The sequence below is a fragment of the Micromys minutus genome (assembly GCF_963924665.1).
Source record: "Micromys minutus genome assembly, chromosome: 1".
Lineage (NCBI taxonomy): Eukaryota > Metazoa > Chordata > Mammalia > Rodentia > Muridae > Micromys > Micromys minutus.
The window spans coordinates 188,740,498-188,761,070 of record NC_137969.1 but is presented as its reverse complement, the minus strand read 5'-3'; positions in this window follow the sequence as shown (position 1 = coordinate 188,761,070).

Below are 20,573 nucleotides of genomic sequence, written 5' to 3'. Positions count from 1 at the left end.
GATTCCCGCAGATGTTTTTTTGTTGTTGAGGATGGATTTCGCTATTCTAGGTCTTTTGTTATTCCATATGAAATTGCACATTGATCTTTCCAATTCCATGAAGAACTGGGTTGGAATTTTGATGGGGATTGCATTGAATCTGTAGATTGCTTTTGGTAGGATGGCCATTTTTAAGATGTTGATTTTTCCAATCCATGAGCATGGGAGATCTTTCCATTTTCTGATGCATATAGTTCATTTCTTATCAATGGTAAAACTTCATGATTAGAGTTGAACATGATTATGTAAAATTTTCAATATCAATTAATATTTCAAAAGTACAATCACACATCAATATTAGTTTTTACTTAATAGTGCATATAAGTAATTTTGAAATTAGTTGTACATTTTATTTGTGCAATATATATTATATTTAGCTGTAATAATATTATTGAACACATTTTATTAATAGAATTCGTGAATATTTGTTTATACTTGAATCTATTAGAAAGACAATTATTGATTTTTTCTGTGTATCATATGTAGTTTAGATTTTTATATTTAATAAATAACATTAACAGTAGTTTATATTTTGTCTGTATTTATTTTTAAAATGGTCTCAAATTAAAAAATGTATTTTTAATCAGTGATTCATTTTTGTTATATGGGTGCATGCATGTGTGTTTGTGTCTATGTCTATGTGTCTATGTCTATGTGAGTGTGTGTGTGTTTGTGTGTGTGTGTGTGTGTTAGATTTAGTGAGAGAGAGAAGGAGAGAGAGAGAGAGAGAGAGAGAGAGAGAGAGAGAGAGAGAGAGAGAGAGAGAGAGAGATTTTTGACTGTTTTTGGACACTTTTATCTTATGATAACTTATACCATTTATGCTTATTCTGCATTAGTGGGCTAACCTATTTCATGTACAACTTGAAGATTTTATTAACAGAAATGAAAAAATAATCCATACTGTAATGGCCTCTATAATCTTGCAGTTCAAATATTTGTGAGAAATTTTTGCCTTTCCCAGTGTTACTGGCATGCTGTTATTCATTTGTCATCTCTTTTCTTATAGATTTATGAGGAACTTTGATATTATTTTATTTCTTAATTGAGTTTTTTTTCTGTTTTCATTAAGTTTTTGAAACATATTCTATTTTCATTGTTCTTTATTTATTTGGATATACTTTATGCTTTCTTGTGTTAAAACACTTATGCCTCTGTTTTCTCACTTTGATTTTAAGTAGTTTTTTTAGTGTATACGTAAGATTTTTCATACTCTAAAGTTTTACTGCAAATGAAAGAAGCATTTTCCCTTTTCTGGCATTTGTATTGTTTGATGTTCTCAAACATATTCTGCTCTTTAGGAATTGTTATTTTGTTCCACAACACAAAAAATAATCTTAAAATGATTTAACAACAGTTCCTACTTAGGAAATCAGAATGATGTGTACAGTTTAAGTCTGTTTACTCCAAACTTAAAGTGCTTCATTATCTTGTACATATAAGGTGAGTTAAGCTTACTTACTACCAGGGAATGGATAACATTAAATGACATATAACGATCTATGGTTTTTACAGAATTTTTTTAACAGCATTTTTGGAAGAATGAAAGATGTCATAGATAAGCAATAGCATATGTTATGATATCTCTGCTGCTCTAAGTACTTCATTTATTTTGATATTCAGAAGTACATACAAAATGATCTTGTCTTACAACTAGAATATATTTTTTACCCCAAAGTAGCATTATGTTTTTATTTTCTTAGTTTCAACTCTCTATTTTAAGATAGAATCTAGAAGTTGGATTACTAAATAGTGATGTTTTAATATACTTTCACATCATCTGATGAACAAATATATAATTTAGGCCTTTTATTGATTTCTACAATAATTTCTAACCATTAAAGTCAATATTGCTAACAATAAAATGCCTCCACTTCAGCAAGTCTCTGGGTCCTGTAGCCTAAGTGTTATGACTAGAGGGTCCTAAGTTCTTGGGTATCTCAGTCCTTCCATCTACTATAGAGCCTTGCCAAACCAGCTTCCAGACCTAGCCTTCCCAGTCACAATACAGGTTGTCTTGACATTCTAAGGCAATTGTTTCTACAATAACATCTTTGTGATATGGTAGAAAGAATATGAAGAAATTCTGGTTAAATTTGAAAATTCATAAAACACTTCCAGCCTTCATAACTTACATGTATGAAAAAAATGAGTTCGATTTTGTGACAAATAATAAAATTTGTGTTTGGATTTTAATCTACTTAAGTTGTCAAGTATCTTATTTTTTGGATGATTGCTCATAAAGCAATTAAAAATGTTACATTTTCAGTGAAATTTTAGAAATTAAATTTTTATATATAAAGCTCTTGTTTTAAACTATTTAGTTACATTTTTATGGAAATACATAAAATATATTCTGATTGTTGTTTTCCCTAACTCATTTTATCCTAGATCCTCCTGATCTTCCTACTTTCTCTAATTCCTCCATTAGGGACCTCTTTCTCAATTCAGTGGTTGGTTGTAAGCATCTGCCTCTGTATTTGTCATGAACTGACAGAACCTCCTAGGAGATAGGTCTATCAGGCTCCTGTCAACATGTACTTCTTGGTCTCAGCAATAATGTCTGGGTTTGGTGATAGTAGATGGGTGGAACTCCAGGTAGACCAGTCTCTAGATGGTCTTTACTTCAGTCCCTGCTTCAAACTGTGTTTCTATATGTCCTCCTATGAATGCTTTTGTTCCCCTTTCTAAGAAGAGCTGAAACATCTGCACTTTTATCTTCCTTCTTCTTAAGATTCATGTGATCTGTGAAGTACATCTTGGTAGTCTGAGCATTTGGTCTATTATCCACTTATCATTGAGTGAATACCATGTGTGTTTTTTGATTGGTTTACCTCTCTCAGGACGATATATTTTAGTTCCATTCATCTGCATAAAAATTCATGAAGTCATTGTTTTTTATAGCTGAGTAGTACTTCATTGTGTAAAGTACCATTTTTTTTTATCAGAGGATGTTGAGAACAATCTGGGTTCTTTCCAGCTTCTGGCTATTATAAATAAGCCTGCTATGAACATAGTTGATCTTTGTTAGATGTTGGAGCATCTTTTCCATATATGCCCAGGAGTGGTATAGCTGGGTCCTCAGGTAGTATTATGTCTAATTTTCTGAGGAACATCCAGACTGGTTTCCAGAGTGGTTGTAACATCTTGAAACTCCATCAATAATGGAGGAGTGTTCCTCTTTCTTCACATTCTGGCCAGTATTTGCTGTCACCTTAATTTTTTTATCTTAACTATTCTGATGGGTGTAAGGTGGAATCTCAGGGTTGTTTTAATTTGTATTTCACTGATGACTAAGGATGTTGAACATTCAAAGTACTAGTGCAGTTCTTCGTGTCTCTCTGCCTTTTAGTTGTATAATAAGCTGTGATATCTCAGCTGTTACTTTGCTCCAGTATAATAAATTTTAACTTTCACAAACACTAAGGCCACTTAAGTGCTTTCTTTTATAATTTGCTTTGGTAATGATGTTTTGTCAGAATAATAGAAATAATAATAACAATTAAGACAAATATTAGTATCTAAGAATGGAATATCACTGTGACAGACCTGACCACATGATCGTTTTTGAAAGAATGAGGAAGAATTTTGAACTTTGGGATAGAAAAGTTGCTGAACGTTGTAAGCAAGACTTAGAGAGCCACTCTAGTAGAAGCTTAGAAGACAGCACTGACAGGAATCTAGATTATTGAAACTTGGCTCAAGAGGTTTCAGAAGATGTAGTACCATCAATTAGTCTATTGACCATTATTGTAATATTTTATACATTGGTTAGAATGTGGCTGCTTTGTAGCCTGCTTCTATGAATATATTTAAGGTTAAATTGAACAGTAATTGACTAATATTTTTTGGAGGAGGAGATTTCACAACAGACTAGCATTGACTATTCCTTAGTCAGAGAAACTGAAAGTATTAAATGATATGCCAGTGTTGGAAGTACTATGTCACTGGGAACAGGATATAAGGGTTCAAAGTCCTTGCAAAATTTCCTTGTCTTTCTTTGTCTCTGGATCAAGATGCGAATTATCAGTTTTTCAATGTTCTGTAAATATGCATTCTAAGGCTATGAAACAGTAACCCAATAAAAACTTCCTTTAATACATTGCTTTGGCCATAGTATTCTGTCTTTGCAAGAGAAAAATAACTAATGATGAAACACTTGGTATACATTATTTCTAAAACATTGATGAAGTGAATGGTCTTTCTTCTTATTCACATTTCAAACAGAAACTGACCTGCTTTGAAAGCAAAGAGCATAGGGTTTTAACAGTGAGTTTGTCTTTTTTAAAGCAGCAAAATTACACAGTTTGTTTTCACAACAACCTATAAATGTCAGATGTCTACAGTAAAAATGATAGTGTTATAATTTAGATGCTGGCCATAAAGAAAGGAAGTATGTTTGCTGCAACATAGAGATCTCAGTTAATGTTGTAGATCATATGTACAGAATGCACATCTATGAATATTCAAAGCACAATTGTTAATTTTTTATGTTCATATATTTTAAAAGAATTATCAATGTTTACCATTTTCTAAAAACTACAATTTTATTGTTTTGGATTATGTCATATGGAATAAATTATAATGTTCAGTATGAGGCTATTATCAACCTTAATTCAGGATCTGCTGGGAATTGTTAGGTATGATCTTTTATGTGCAAGGTGTGTGGTTGAATTATAATAATATGCTGATATAAATTCAATCTATAAAGACAAGATTAGAGGCATATGCATGATCATGTTGCTATTCCTCTAAAGGAATTTTGTTTTCAAAAGTAAATGGTGAATTTCTCCTATCGCCACCTTACTGGACTTCTCTTCCACAGAAGCACTGGTGGGTCATTTACAATTGTATTTTGAATATAGCAAAGGAAATGATATTTAAGTTGTAGTAAAGATTTGGTTTAATATATAATTATTTTGATTTTTTTCCAAAATATAGCAAATTTCCTGAGATGCTTTAAATTGCTAACATTCTGTGTCTGAGGAATATATATATATATATATATATATATATATATATATATATATATATTCGAATTTCAATTCAACAGTAATACAATCATGTGGGTTGTAGAAAAGATACTATATTAAAGAAAACCATGTGCTTTTTCAATCAGAAGCTAGATTACAAATATTTAAAGAATCACAGAATCCTACTGTGGAAACAAGACCAAAGATGGAGTTATGAAATTTGACAGAGTACTGTGATGAATCCTGAGAATCAGGCTCCAGAGACCAGCATTAGAGTGTAGATCTGAGTCCATTGAACAGCACATTGGCTTTTCTTTATTAAATATTCTCTGTATTCAATTTCAAATGTTATCCTTTTCCTACTCCCATTCCCCTTCCCCCTCCTCTTGCTTCCTCTTCTAACTACCCTCTCCAATTCAGTGTCTTGGCATTCCACTACACTAGAAAAAGGCAACTTCACTGGACCAAAGGGCTTTTCTCCTATTGATGCCAGACAGTGCTATCTTCTGCTACATATGCAACTGGAACCAGGGCTCTCTCCAGGTGTAATCATTAGTTGGTGTTTTATTCCCTGTGAGCTCTGGATAATTTGGTTGGTTGGTAACATTGTTCTTCTCATGCTTTGGCAAATACTATTATCTCCTTTAGTTCTTTCTATAGCTTTTTAATTGGTGTCCTCTGGTTAGCTACAAGCACCTCAACTGTATCAATATGATTCTGTTAGAACCTCTGAGGAGACATCCATATCTGGCTCTTGCCAGTAAGCACTTCTTGGCATCAGCAATAGTTCTTGGATTTGATGGTTGTGTATGGGGTGAATCCCCAGGGGAGGCAGTTTCTGAATAATCTTTTCTTCAATCCTAGCTTCACTGTTCCTGTATTTCCTCCTATGAGTGTTTTGTTATTTCTTCTAAGAAGCACTGATGAATCCACATTCTGGCCTTCCTTCTATTTGAGCTTCATAAGGTTTCTGACTTGTTTATTTGGTATTCTGAGCTTTATGGGCTAGTATCTGCTTATCAATGAGTACATACCATGTGTGTTCTTTTGTACTTGGATTAGCTCTCCCAGGATGATAGCTTCTAGTTCCATCCAGTTGCCTAAGAATTCCATGAAGTCATTGTTTCTAATATCTGAGTACTACTCCATTGTGTAAATGTACAACAATTTCTGTATTCATTTCTCTGTTTAAGGACATCTGGGTTCTGTCCAGTGCTGGCTATTATAAATAAGGTTACTATGAACATGGTAGAACTTGTGTCTTGTTGTATGTTGGAGAGTCCTTTGGGTATATGCCCAAGAGTGCATACATTTATAAACAGTATTTTGAGTCAATCCAAGGCGCTAACCACACAGTCATCACGCACCAATGAAAGCCCTGCCTAATAAGCTTACTTAGAATGATCTGGGAAGAGGGGAAAGGAAGAGGGAGAGGGAGAGGGAAGGGGAGAGGAAAAAAGGTAAGCATCATCCCCTGTCTCAACTTTCATGAGGATGTGTGAGGGCAGCACTTTAGCCTCAGTTTATCTGGTCTATCAGTAGTATTCTGAGAGCCATCTTAGATCATGACTCTTCATCCCACTTTTTTTTCTTTTCAAGGATGTCCTCCAGATTCCCTCAATCTGTCAGAGTGGGATTGGCTTTTCTAACATGAATATCGCAAGCTCTGGATATAACAGCATATCTTATATTAATCTCTCATTTTTCAACAGTTCTTCCTAACCTATATCAGATTTCAGATTAGTTATTCTTAACATCTCTCTTTCATGGTATTTCTGGCATATAATCTATTACCAGTGGTCTTAACTCCACTTTCTAAGTATTGCTATACTTAACTGTCTCCCTCATTCTATATAACTCACAATTCTACCTCATAGATCTTTCAAACATCAAGTACAATCAAAACATTTCAAACCATGTCAATAAATTTTCACTGGGCCCTCCCCAGAGTCTACTTCATCATGCCCACAACACTCTTCATGGTTATTTCTGAATAGCACTATGCACCTCACACTAAGCTCCCCAGTAAACTTGTGGGATTTGATAGCCTCGTCTATGCCATCTTTTTTATGTTCATTGTCTGTTGTGTTCCTTCCTTACCCTCTTTTCTATGCATTTTACAAGTCATTAATTGTCTCATGTTTTATTCCATTCCATGGACTCTGCTCATATTAGTACACTAGAGTATTATTTTTCCCTTTTCATCTGTCTTCTTCCTAAACTAGGAGGCTTAGTCATCTGCATATTTCATATTAAATGATATATCCATTTGTCACCTTTCTGAGCAATGTATCTGCTGGTAATTTTCCCTTCCATCATAAAATGATAACAGTTTCACATTTAGGTAATTACTTAGCTAATATCTATGTCTATCATTAGACTGTAGTTCTGTGTGGGCAGAGCTCAGTTAATAAGCTCATTATTTTACTCCCCTTCTTTAACAAAGTGTCTCATATCTAGATGAATAACGATTGTATGAATGACTGTATAAATAAAAGTGTGAGGGAATAAAATCCAACTGAAGAGATTGGAAAGAATTAGAAGGTGACTTTGGAGATAAAGTATTTTAGTCAATAAGTAGACCAGGCCAAGTAAAGTTTGAAGGTTTTATTTCTCAGGAGTAAAATCCTACTCAAAATAATTGTAATCCCAAATTTTATAGTAATAAAAATATAGTACAAGATTTAGGTGATAAACATTTGTTGCTTCTTGGAAATGCTACCAGGTGTTTTACTTGTGTTCTAAGATACTCAATGCAGAATTTTAAAAGAACCCAAATTTCAGTGTTTCAGAAGACTTCAATGTACCCAATTTCTGTGACATATTTGTCTCCTATAGGCATAGCTACCTAAAGAAAAATATATCTTTTCTGCAGCAGAAAGGACAAATGTGAAGACGTGTGTGCAGAAAAGATTTTGAAACATAGGCAGATGGAAACTTCTTGCTTGATAGTTCCATTGATCCCATATGGCAGAAGAATTAGGTTCTTTTTTTTTTTTTTTTTTTTTTTTTTTTTTTTTTTTTTTGCAACAGTCAGCTTCTGCTTTTTCTACTCCTGGAGGTTTACTTTTTAGGATGAGATAGCAGAATGAATTTGAAGTGTGAACACGATAAGCTTGCATGCCTTGGAGTTCCCTAGAGAGAGATGAGAAGAGTCTTGTATCTACTAGATCAGAAGATCTGTGCCACTGCTGCCTGATGGGTATGTAGAATCAGAAGAGGAATCACTGGTACTGTTGTCTGATAAAGTCATGAATCCAGCAAGGGTCCAGAATTCTGTTTTCTTTTTCCTCAGGGTAAAAGGAATAGAAATGACTGTGAAAAGATATATCTTCATACAATGTTTGCATCAAGTGAGCAAGTCATAACCCCAAAGCAACTTTTGTCTGTGTGATAAATACTTGACCACTGATCTCAGCAAAATGAATTATTTGCAATGGACTTCCTCCTGAGAAATGAATACGTTAATTTTATCACATTATGGTTTTGTTCAAAAAAAATTCTAGCTCTCAGATGCCAAAAATGTTTGTAATATCCTACATAAGGGCGTTTTCTCTATGTTTTTTGTAGTCAACTCGTAGGAACATCTCCTGATAGTAGAGTCCTTTTATCTCAGACTCTGAAACCCACAAGAGCATATATCTCAGTGGATCTGGGATTATGAGAAGTTATGTCCCTATTTATTTCTGCCATAAATTCATGGTTACTGTAGTATTTATGTTAACCTGACACAGCTTAAGTCATTAGGAAGAATAAATACACTCAAAACAATGCCTCAGCAAGAGGAACATTAGATGAATCTATACTCGATTCCCTTAGCCATTATGTGGGTAGGGCTATTCCATTATGTGTTTTGTTAACCCTGAGGGGCATATGGTCCTAGGGTATATATAAATGCAGACTAAGCAAGCCATGAAGAGCAAGTTATTTAGTAGTATTATTCCATGTTCTGTTTTAATTCCTGTCTCCAGTATTTTGCACTGACAGATCTTTGTGAGGGAATGTGACCTGACATTTTTAATAAAATAAATATTTTTCTTTCAAAGTTGATTTTGGTCATAGTCGTTTTTAATCACAGTAATATGAACCATATAGGATAGTTACCCTCAAGACTATATGTCAGGCTCCACTCAGAAGGATCAAGTGAGCAAGTGATCCTCCTAGAGACAGCCCACTGTCTTGCTTGGCAATGATGAGTATACTCTGGAAAGGCATGGCCCCAGAAACTTTCTTTCATGATTGCTTCTTGTGTCTGATAAACTTCCTCATGTGTGTCATTGCCTTGCACTCCTTTTATTCGACTTGGTGTGAGTAGATACCAGGAGAGCCTCACTGTTTATAACCTGGTATAATTACTTCCCACTCTGTTTGGCAATTTTCTGCATATCAACATGAAGATTAAAGTTTTTGAAATAATGCTGTTTGAATGAATTGGTGGTTTTATGAAATTTATGATTGATTTAAGTAAGTTTTGCGAGTTTATTGTGATTCAACTGATTGTGGGAAGTTAGGATGGTTGACAGAAAATTTAAGGTTAGAAGCAAGAAAACAATGTGCTCTTTCCTCATAGAATGGCAGGCACTGCCTAACTTAGAGAAAAAGAGTATAATGGGCCCTCATTCATGTCAAACCTGTAATTGTAGCACCAAGAAAAATAGGCTTGGGACAAGTTAATGACCAAAAAAAGCATTTACTCTCAGTTGGGCCTGAGTTCTTACATCTTGGTTCTAGGGATGTAGTAATAAGTTTTCTGGGTGCACCATAAAATAGAACGGTTATAAATAAAGACTAAACAATTCTATTATGAATATAAGAAAAGAGAACAGATAATTAGCCAGTCTAGATGATCAAGATGTCAAAAATAAGACATAAGACAGATGGCCTGTTCCTTAGTAAATGCAGATTTTCCTCAGCCAGGTACAGAGCAAAACTTGCTACTATTGACTTGGGCTACCCAAACTTTATTACTTTGAGGTTAAAATAAACTTGTGAAAGATAGATGAGAATTGTTTATTAGTTAGAGATAAGTTTTTAAAAAATAAATACATAATCAATAATCCTGTTATAATTTTGTCTCTTGTAATGATTTTAACCTGTTTTTGAAGAACATATTGTGGTGGTTGTTTAACGTGGAGCTATGAGGTACTGTTCTTCCTAAATAGGAAAAGTTTGTCTTAGGGTATAAAAAGTATTAAGAGAAAAAGTAAAATACTGGAATTTGCTGTTGCTTTAACTCCTCTGGTGTGTGTGTGTGTGTGTGTGTGTGTGTGTGTATGTCAGAGAGAAAGAGAGAGAGAGAAAGAGAGAGAGAGAGAGAGAGAGAGAGAGAGAGAGAGAGAGAGAGAGAGAGAGAGAGAGAGAGAGAAACTGAGACAGAAACATATTTCCCAATCCCTGTCCGACCCAGTCATCTGATTTCAGGACCAACTCCAGTAACCTATATCACCTCACTGCTTACCTCAGTTTACCCTGTGGTGTCAAGGCTGGCATTTGATAACTTAAATCTACCCCATTTCAGGTTTTTTTCCTGTTCAGTTTCTACAGGCTTCCCTATGTCAGAGTAAGCATTCCTTTGGTGGACTGGCAGGAGCTGAGACAAGAATCTATCTTTATATGGAAACTTCATTCTTTTTCAATTTTATATTTCATAGGCCAAGGAGAATTGAAGCAAGGTAACAGCAGTGGGTAATGTGTATCTTTGTGGCTATGCCCCATTAGACTCAGAGCCTTCAGTTCCTGCCTACTGTAGTTTCTTCTTTATCTCCAAGGCTACATCCCATTAGTTTACATGTGCACATTAGACATATGGTTGGCTGTGCTTGCAAAAGAAGCTGATCATTTCAGCTCTTCTTGGGATACTTCAAAGGTTAAAAGTTTTAGTATATTAAGCATTATATCATCAGGAATTATGATTCAAAGTAGTTTTAATACAATACAAAGTGGTTTTATATGCTACATTAATTAATGAGAAAGGCATATTCACATTATGCTTCCTATGGACAATATTTTGAGTACTTTATCATAACATTAAAAAGGAAAAATTACCTTGAGTTCAATTACTAGGTACAAATACAATGAAAAGCACACTCTATAGGCATTAAAATTAAGTATTTTGCTTCCTGTATATGTATACAGTTCCTTGCTGTGTGTTATTTTAGAATTCAAATAGCAAGGCAGATGAGCATATTACATATCTAATTTATGGTTAGTATTTGCTTTGTGTCTTGTTCTGTGAGATAAACCACAGAACCTAAAAAGTATTATCCCTGAATTTTTCACAACTATTTTTCACTGCACTTGCTATACCTCTGATATTCTGTTATTTGAAATGATATTGAATTAATATCACCATCTATGTCATTTATTGAGTTACTAAAATTTACTATTATGAATATTAGTAAGAAACCAGCAATAAAGAAAAAGTGAAGAGGGGAAAGAGGGGAAAGCAAGGAGGTCCACTGCAAATATTTCCTTTTGTTCTGGTCATTGGTATATATTACACAAACACTACAACACATAAGCAGCAAACAGGAGATGGGAGAGGACAGAAATTGGAGAATGTTAGTCACTGGTATTAGCCAAAGGTACTATTATACAGATAAGAGTGTACATATCAAGTGACTAATATTTTCCAATACCATAGAAGAAAACATCTTGTATGGGTGCAAGTAATGATAAACTTATTCACAGGCAAGTGTAGTTTGAACAAAATTCTACAGGAAAAGAAGACAGGTTTCTTAAAAAGAATTAGATGTATTGCAGATTGAGGGAGAAACTCCAATACTGCTCATTTTGTGAGAGCAAAAGCTTCTTACAATCTTTTGCATTTTATGGATATTTTCAGAGAAAATAATAACTATATACTTAGAAAAATAGTCCCTTTGGAGAACTTCATATTTTTGTGTATTATAGAGAACAAATTTCCTTTGCAAGCATTTTTCAGAGGTAAAATGATGGTTTCATAACTCACAAAGATACATTAGACTTACATGTAATGTTGTTTTGCTCTTGACTTACAGGTTTACAGCTTGTTTTTTAACTCTACATAACTAAAGATAGATCATACTGTGCTTATAAAATAATCTTTGTAAAAATTTAACTTTTAAATATATATCATATCCTCTTCTTAAATCCCATGAGGTAAAAAGGTTATTTCTATAACATACTGATATTCTCAGTAATTAAACCAACAGGTTCTTTAATATATAACATCTATATTTGGTGAATTCTAATAAAAATGAATCATGAGCTGCCCTAATTCCCAATGTCTAAGTTTGTCCATGGAGTCAGTAGGTCCTATGTGCCATTTCTTAAGCATATAGTTTAATTTCAAAAATAACAAAACACTATATGTTTCTTACTATGGTAAAATGAATTTATCTTTGATTTTATATATATATCAAATTATATTATTGTAACAAATAAGCTGCATATTTACTATATTTCAGGGAGTATATCTTCAAATAATGGTGGTAGTGGTGGTGGTGGTGTGTATGTTTGTTACAGTCTCCATTACTTTGAATGACAGTGGCACTGACTTACTTCAGATAAATCTTAGACACCTTTTTATTATTTTGTACCACTGGAGACAAAAATCTAAATAATTAATGATTACCCAACTTTTTGCACAAAATATGCCGATAAATAAATACCTTTTATGTAAAAATTGTTTCACCTTGTACCATATGTTGCAGGTATGTAATTATGCTATATAAGTGGTCTGTATGAAGAGGTTATAACCTATGATACAATGTGTAAATAGGGAAGAACCTAGGTTTTTGATCTCCTCATTTCATTTTTCCCATTAGTTTTCATACATTTCATCATCATCATCATCATCATCATCATCATCATCATCATCATCATCATCATCATCATCATCATTATTATTATTATTATATCTCTTTTAATAGTTATGTCATTACCACCCTTTGTGTCTGCCTTCTGACAGTTTTTCATCCCATTCTTTCTCTCCTGTCTCCAAGAAGATGTCTCCACAACCCTATCCTCCACCTCTCTACCCCACTCCCTGGGGCCTCAAGTCTCTCAAGGGTTAGATACATCGTCTTTCACTGAGGCCAGATCAGGCAATCTTTTACTGTATGTGTTTTGGGGGCTTCATATTAGCTAGTGTATACTGTCTGGTTGGTGGTTCAGTGTGGAGAGCCGCGATAACATTTGCCACCACTAGATGGCACTGACTTCTGTTGCTGCAGTCTGGCTCCTCCCTGTAAACAAACTGGACACATGTGCAAAGAGTGGTGCAAGCCAAGTCACTGCCCATCCCGGGCATCACGATCAGACCACTGGCGGGCAGCCAATCACACAGCGACACGCCACCCTTGGGGGTATAAATTAGGGTGCCTTTTCCTGCCCGGGGGTCTTCCTCTTCAAGAAACAATAAATGCTTTGCTGCAGAAGGATCCTGGTGTTCCCTGTGCGTTCTTGCTGGCGAGATGGTTGCGCGGGACAGTTCAGTGTCTGCGAGATCTCAGGGATCCAGGTTACATTGAGACAGCTGGTCTTTCTATGAGGTTGTCCTCCTTTTTGGGCTTCTCCTAGTCTTTCCCTAAGTCAACCACAGGTGTCCCTGCCTTCTGTCTATTGGTTGGGTATAAGTATCTGCATCTGACCCTTTAAGGTCCTTGTCAGGTCTCTCAGAGGTCAGCTATGCTAGGCACCTGTTTGTAAGCATAAAATAATGTCAGTAGAGGGCCTCAGAGTCTCCCCTTGAGCTGGGTCCCAAATTGTGCCTGCCACTGGACCTCCTTTTCTTTGTCTTTTTTCCAGTTTTGTCTCTGCAGTTCTTTTAGACAGGAACAATTCTGGGTCAGAGATTTTGACTGTGGGATGGCAACCCGATCCCTCCACTTGATACTCGGTCTTTCTACTGGAGGCAGATTCTACAAGTTCCCTCTCCCCACTGTAGGGTATTTCATCTAAACTCCATTTCTTGAGTCCTGAAAGTCTTTCCCCTCCCAGGTGTCTGACACACTCTAAAGAATCTCCCCACCTCCTACCTCCCGAGCTGCCTGCTTCCATTCTTTCTGCTGGCCATCAGAGCTTTACTTCTGTTCTCGACCCCACCCCACCAATACCTGATCATGTTTCCCTTTTCCCCTCTTCCTCCCCTTTCTTACTAAAATCCCTCTCTCCCTCGGCCCTCCCTCCCACTCCCATGATTGCTTTCTTCTCCCTCCCATGTGGGATTGAAGTATTCTCACTTGGGCCACTTGACTTGTTAACATTTTAGAGTTCTGTAGATTATATCTTGGCTATTCTGTATAGTGTTGGCTAGCATCTTCTTATACTATGCATATCCTTTGAGTCTGAGTTACTTCCCTCTGGATATTTTTTAGTTCCATCCATTGCCTGCAAAAGTTCTCATCATTTTCTAGGAGTAGAACTGTACCATTAAGAAATCTAGATGTGCGGCCTCGCGCACCCCCGCGTCCCCAGCGAGCCAGGCGACAGCGGCTCCAGGGCAGAAAATAGTGTTCGCGGTGGGGCAGGCACACGGCACTCGGGGCCGTGGTCAGGTTCACGCGTGTCCTCAGCTGCAGCAGTGCCAGGTCCGTAGCGAAGTCTCTGGAAGCGTTCTCGTGCACCACGAGGCACGCCACTCTCTCCTCCTCCGGACGCGAGGGCAGCAGCACCCGCCAGGCGGAGGTGACCATTGTATCCATGAACTCACTCAAGTATACCTACACACAACCTAACTAATGGAATCTGCCAGAGTTTCAGCAGACAGTACTAACTGGACTCAAGCAATTTGCAAAAATAAAAAGAGACGATATGGAGATATGAAGTTTGGACATTCAGCAAAGTTGAATATCTAAGAGCTGGTGGTGCTGGTCATGTGCAGGGTGTGGAGGTTGTCCTGCAAGGCTGCCACGTAGATCAGCATGCCGCTACTGGGTCTGAAGATGTCGCTCAGTTGGTAGGCTGCTTGCTAACATACACAAAGGCTGTGTCCAGTCCCCAGACCTGAATAAACAAGATGTCCTAGCACATGCCTGTAATCCCAGAACTTGGGAACTGGAAAAGGAGAATCCAAAACTCAAGATCATCATCAGCTACATAGCAACGCTAGCTTGGGCTATGTGAGACCCTGCCTTGAGAAAGAAAGATGGCACCCTGACCAGCACTTTCATCACGCCATCTATTGCTAAGACCCAGTGTTACGTTTGGCCCCCATTAACAGCCAGCGAGAGCTGTTACAGATGACATGGGTTGTGTAATATACAAGGTCTACAGACAATAATGTGTATGTGTCAGAGCTAAAAAAAAAAAAAAAAAAAAATCAAGCTTTCAAAAAAAAAAAAAAAAGAAAAAAAAGAAATCTAGATGCATAAAGCTAAAACATGGAGGATTGGACTATACCTATTCCCCTCACCTATAATTTATTTTTTATGTTTTACATGCTTAACCTGTTCAGTAGTTGACATAAGATAATTCAGAAGATTAGATGAATTTCTTGTGCTGTAAAGTATAATTATTGGAAATGATGTTCTATGTTGCTAGGTAGGAATAGTAGACATAATTTTATCAAGGGAGAAAAAAATCTTCAAATAGCCATTTGGACAGATTATTTATTCCATGTTCATAAATTATATTAAAGATTAAAGGCATTATTTAGGTACTGCAACAGAGTTTTATCTAAAGACCTTCAAAGAATATGTTATACATAACAATATTTATATTATAATTAAACAGTAAGAAAAGGTAATGATCTAATGCTTTGATGATAGACAAAATCATTGATTACTAAAAAACTGTTTTAAGCTGATTGGTCTTATCTATCCTTTTTTTTTCTAATTACAATGAATATCCCTTTCTGTGCATAGAAAATTAAAATTGTAAGACTAGTAGTTATAAAAATATGTAATGTCTGTCTCATATTATCAATAATTTTGTAAACTGATTTTCTTAGAGCTATCGATTGTTTCTTTAAGCTAAGGCTGAAGAAATAAATTTAATCTTTCTCTGCTTTGGTAATGAAAGACAAAGTGGATGTATGCAGGATAAACTTGCATCAATTTGTTCTGTTAAACATCTCTAATCTCTCTCTCTCTCTCTCTCTCTCTCTTTCTCTCACTCTCTCTCTCTCTCTCTCTCTCTCTCTCTCTCTCACACACACACACACACACACACACAGACATACACATAGTGTCATAAATACAGAAAGCAATGGTTTAAAATAGTGTTTGGGGGAACAACTGAGGAACCTGAAGAGGATGAGGCACTCCACAGAAAGACAAACAGAATGAAATAAGCTGGGCTTCTGGGGGCTCCCAGAGAATGACCACCAACCAGTGAACATAGGTTGAAACTAAGCCTCAGCACATATGTACTAGATGTGAAGCTTGGTTTTCGTGTGAGTCTCCCATCAACTGGACTGGTGGCTGTCCCTGCATCAGATGCCTTCCTGTGGATGCCATTCCCATAACTTTCCTGCCTTGTCTGTCCTCAATGGGAGATGTGTGTCCATTTATGCAGTGACTTGATTACCAGGGTGGATTAGTCACAAAGGGGACCTCTCACCTTATATATAACAGAAGAGGTGTGAAGGTGGACTCTGCCTGAGTGATAATTGGGAGGAAGGAAGGCTAATATTGGATGTATTGTGACTAAATAAATTAATAAAAATAAAATCTACACAGCATATACATCATACTTTTTAAATTGTAGCCTTATAAAACATCTACAGTGAATTTCCTATATTGATTTACCTATAACATTAATTATTTTTGTCATGAGCTGATAAACTCATTAGTAGGTTAGAAGTTTTCTTGCTTAAGAATCAATGAAGAATGAAATAGACCTTTATTAAAATGAAACAGAAGCTTTCAACTCCTCATGATTATTGACTTCAGTAGTCAGTGGTCAGCCAAAGATCACTCATTCACTCATTCATCCATTCCTCTGTTCATTTATTCATCCATCCATTTGTTCAACAAAGTATTTTGGGCATCATTTTATGAATCCTGGAGTCTCATCACTTAATAAAATGCAAATAAATTGATATCTTGTCTTTCTAACTATTCTTAGGCAATGTGACATATAAGAGGGTTTAGTGTCTTAACATGTCATTGTAATTCTATTGGAGAGTTGATGAAATGTACCCAGTTGACCAGGGAAAATAATAGAGAAGGATTTTTGAAGAGTATTTTCCTGAGCCAAATGTGAAGAGATAAGGAGCTTTCATCCAAGTAAAGTGAGGGTGGTTCACAGTGATCATATTCTAGTATGATGGAATGGAGCTGTTTCATCAAAGGCAATGGGGAGAGAAAAGACTGAGAGTTGATTCTCTGTAATGCTGCGTACTTTAATGAAACAATGTGGAAAGATGGTGGGTTAGATAAGGCAGCCACATCAAAATGAGCTAAGCTCACACAGCTAAAGAACATGGATGCAACTAAGAGTGGGAGACAAGTCAATTTTTTGTTTGTTTGCTTTTGTTTTTTATTTTTCTTTCAGCTTCACAAACAACTTGTTATATATATATATATTTTTTTCTGAATAAGAACATTTAATTCTGTGTTATAATTGATATTTATTTACTTCAATGATTAGAAGCAAGGAAGATGTGCTGTATATAGCTTGGCAGGATTATATTTTCTAGTCAGAGTTCTTAAAATAAAGTTACTTTTCAATCTCTCTGAAATAAATATTTGATGATTAGTGCCAAGAAGCAGCAGAAGGGCATGTCTCTTTATTGTCACCCGAGTGACCTTTCTATTAACAATTTCATGTTCTATTACATGATGTGTACAGTCATATACTAATGGATATATACTCCTCCAAGACTGAAGGCAGTCTTCAATGGTAGAGTCTAAAACATAAATTATAGTTTTAGATAATTAGTATCATGTGTTGTAGAAATAGATTTTTGTAGGACCCAGAGGCAAATGTCCTTTTGCTATTTTTTCCTGGTAAAGAGTCAGAAAACTGTAGTTAACTTTAAAATAATTTGACAGTTAAAGTCCTTAGGGCAAGAGGAAAATACCAATAGTAATTAGCATCTTAATTACCTAGGATGTCCCTACAATAAATTCAGGATGTAGAATTGTGAGAACTACATAGAATAAAATGGAATCTGGCTCTAGGTTTCCTGTCTTCCCCAGAGTTTTGCCCTCTGAGTTGGAAGAACTATTGCCTCCATATAGGCTCATGCTCAGGAAACTGGTGAGCAGTATGGATGCTGGCTTCATTTCTTTTCAGAAGGATTATGTATTCTTAAAGCAAATTTTGTTTTGAAAGCAAATAGGTTTTCCCATGAAATTATAACTTCAACACATTAGGACAGCTTATGGGGCACACACACTGATTCTCATACCTGTAGACACAGAGAAAATGTACATAAATTAATTTTGTGGCAAGCAAATTTTTTGGAATGCAAAATTTTGTGTACACAGAAGGTATCCTCCCCTCCCCTTTCAGCTTTTGGAAGAACCTTGTAAAAAGGGGATAACATTTGAAATGTAAATACAGAGAATATCCAACAAAATAGGAAGAAAACTTTTGTTCCTATTTGTATTAGGAGTTATTTCAAGACTGACCCATTGTTAGCACAAGAATACAATCAGTTTCCCAGGACAATGTGTGTATAACAGGTGCTGCCAATGTGCTGCCTGTAGCTCCACAGATCCTTTTGACAGCTCTGTGTTACTTCCCAGTGTGACTTTTGTTCAAATCTCTAGCTCTTGTGTTGAATAGTGAGAAAACAGCTCTCAGGTGCCTGTGACCCACTTTCGCTGAATACAGAGAGTTGGAAGTGACTCAGAATCTATATTCTTTTGGAACTGCTCTTAACCCATGGCTTATTAAACACCTTTTGAAAAATCATATGGAAACCCACTATTGTCGGAGTTTCCTGAACTTCTGAAGCAGACTCATGTTATGTTCTGATGAAATAAGACCTGTAAGAGGACACGTGATGTTTAGAGACATTTACAAGGAAGAGCCAACAGAGATTGATGGGGCATTTTCACAGATAGCTGATTAATGCTTCTTTGGTCTAAGGAATTTGATGATCTTCACTTCTGTTAGAGACCCAGTAGAGAATGTCTGCATTTCCAGCTGCTTCTGGTTGCTCCTGCTAACTCATGCTGATTTAGGCAGAGGCCTGGCTGTTTCTGCTGGATCATGCCACCACTACTCTTTTGTGTTTAGTGACACCTTTTGAACTAGACTGTTGGTATCCTGACAAAGAAGATTGGAATCGCCCCAATCAACTACTTCTAAACAGGTCCATATCCCTTTCTTGTATTCACCAACATGAACTTGAGCAAATAGGAAGATATGGAGGATCTAGTATGAATTGGGGAATAAAAAATGATCAAAATATATTATAGAAAAATAATTAAATATCAGAATAACATTAAAAAGGCAAACACTATTGCCTTTCTTTCACCTCAACTTCTTAGGTCTGGCCATCTGAAGAGAAATGCCACTGAAAAAGGTGGCCAAATTTAGAAAACAAAATTATAGGACATTCAGAGATTTCTTAAACAGTATACTCTATTTAAAGTTTGGAAAACACACACAGATACACACACACACACACACACACACACACATATATATTCTTATCAAGTAGTTTTCTATTTCATATTGCCCGTGTTCTTTTAGACTTGCCAAGATGGTGCAATCTTGCATAGCTTCTTTTTATAGTTTTTTTTTCTATTTTTCTCTCAAAGTTTCCAGAAAATATATCTTCATAAAAAACTTTAATACAAATAAGGTTCAGTTTCTGAGGAATCTAATCTGAGATAGCCAAGGATATCAATTATCTTCTCATAAATATTAACTAATTTCTCCTCAAATAACTTTTTTGACTAACAAAATTTTACTTTCATTCAAGCTGTCTCAAAAACATGACATACAGAGGATACTATATTACATTCAATGTAATGTTACAGAAGATCAATATTTCCTGAGAAGATGAGAGAGTGGAATTGGAAACACAATGATAGAGAAGCGATTTAGCAAGAACTGAGTCTGACCTTCCTCTTGGAGTCCCTAAAAAAAGTAGTGATAAGTCGGATCCCTATAACACTTGAAGGCATTGTAGGTCATGGGATGGTGACCAGAAATGAAGGGCTCGATGTTATAACCAAGAGTTTCTGATTTTGCTAAAACCTTGACCAAATATGTTTCGCAAATAGTAGCTGAAGAGCTAAGTCATTAAAGCTAAACTATTTTTGAACTGAAACAGAGTCGAGGGTTATACAACTGAACATGATCTTGAGCTGAATAGCGAGGGGTTACCTCTTCACAATGATCAGCCTTAAGTTGACAACCACAGAAAATGAAAATAAAAATATCAGTTCCATTTCAATTATAGAAGTAACATGTCTTAATTGCTATTTCTGAGTTTATAGCCATAATTACATATTTTGAATAGAATGTCATAAGAGAGTCAGTAATTATTTGGGCCCTTCTCAAGTTTCAGTAGAATAAATTTTAATATAGGCCAATGAACAAACTATGGATTTACTGAAAATTATGGAATTGAATTGGCTTTCCAAACTGAATCTTAGTTAGTGTACAGTGGAC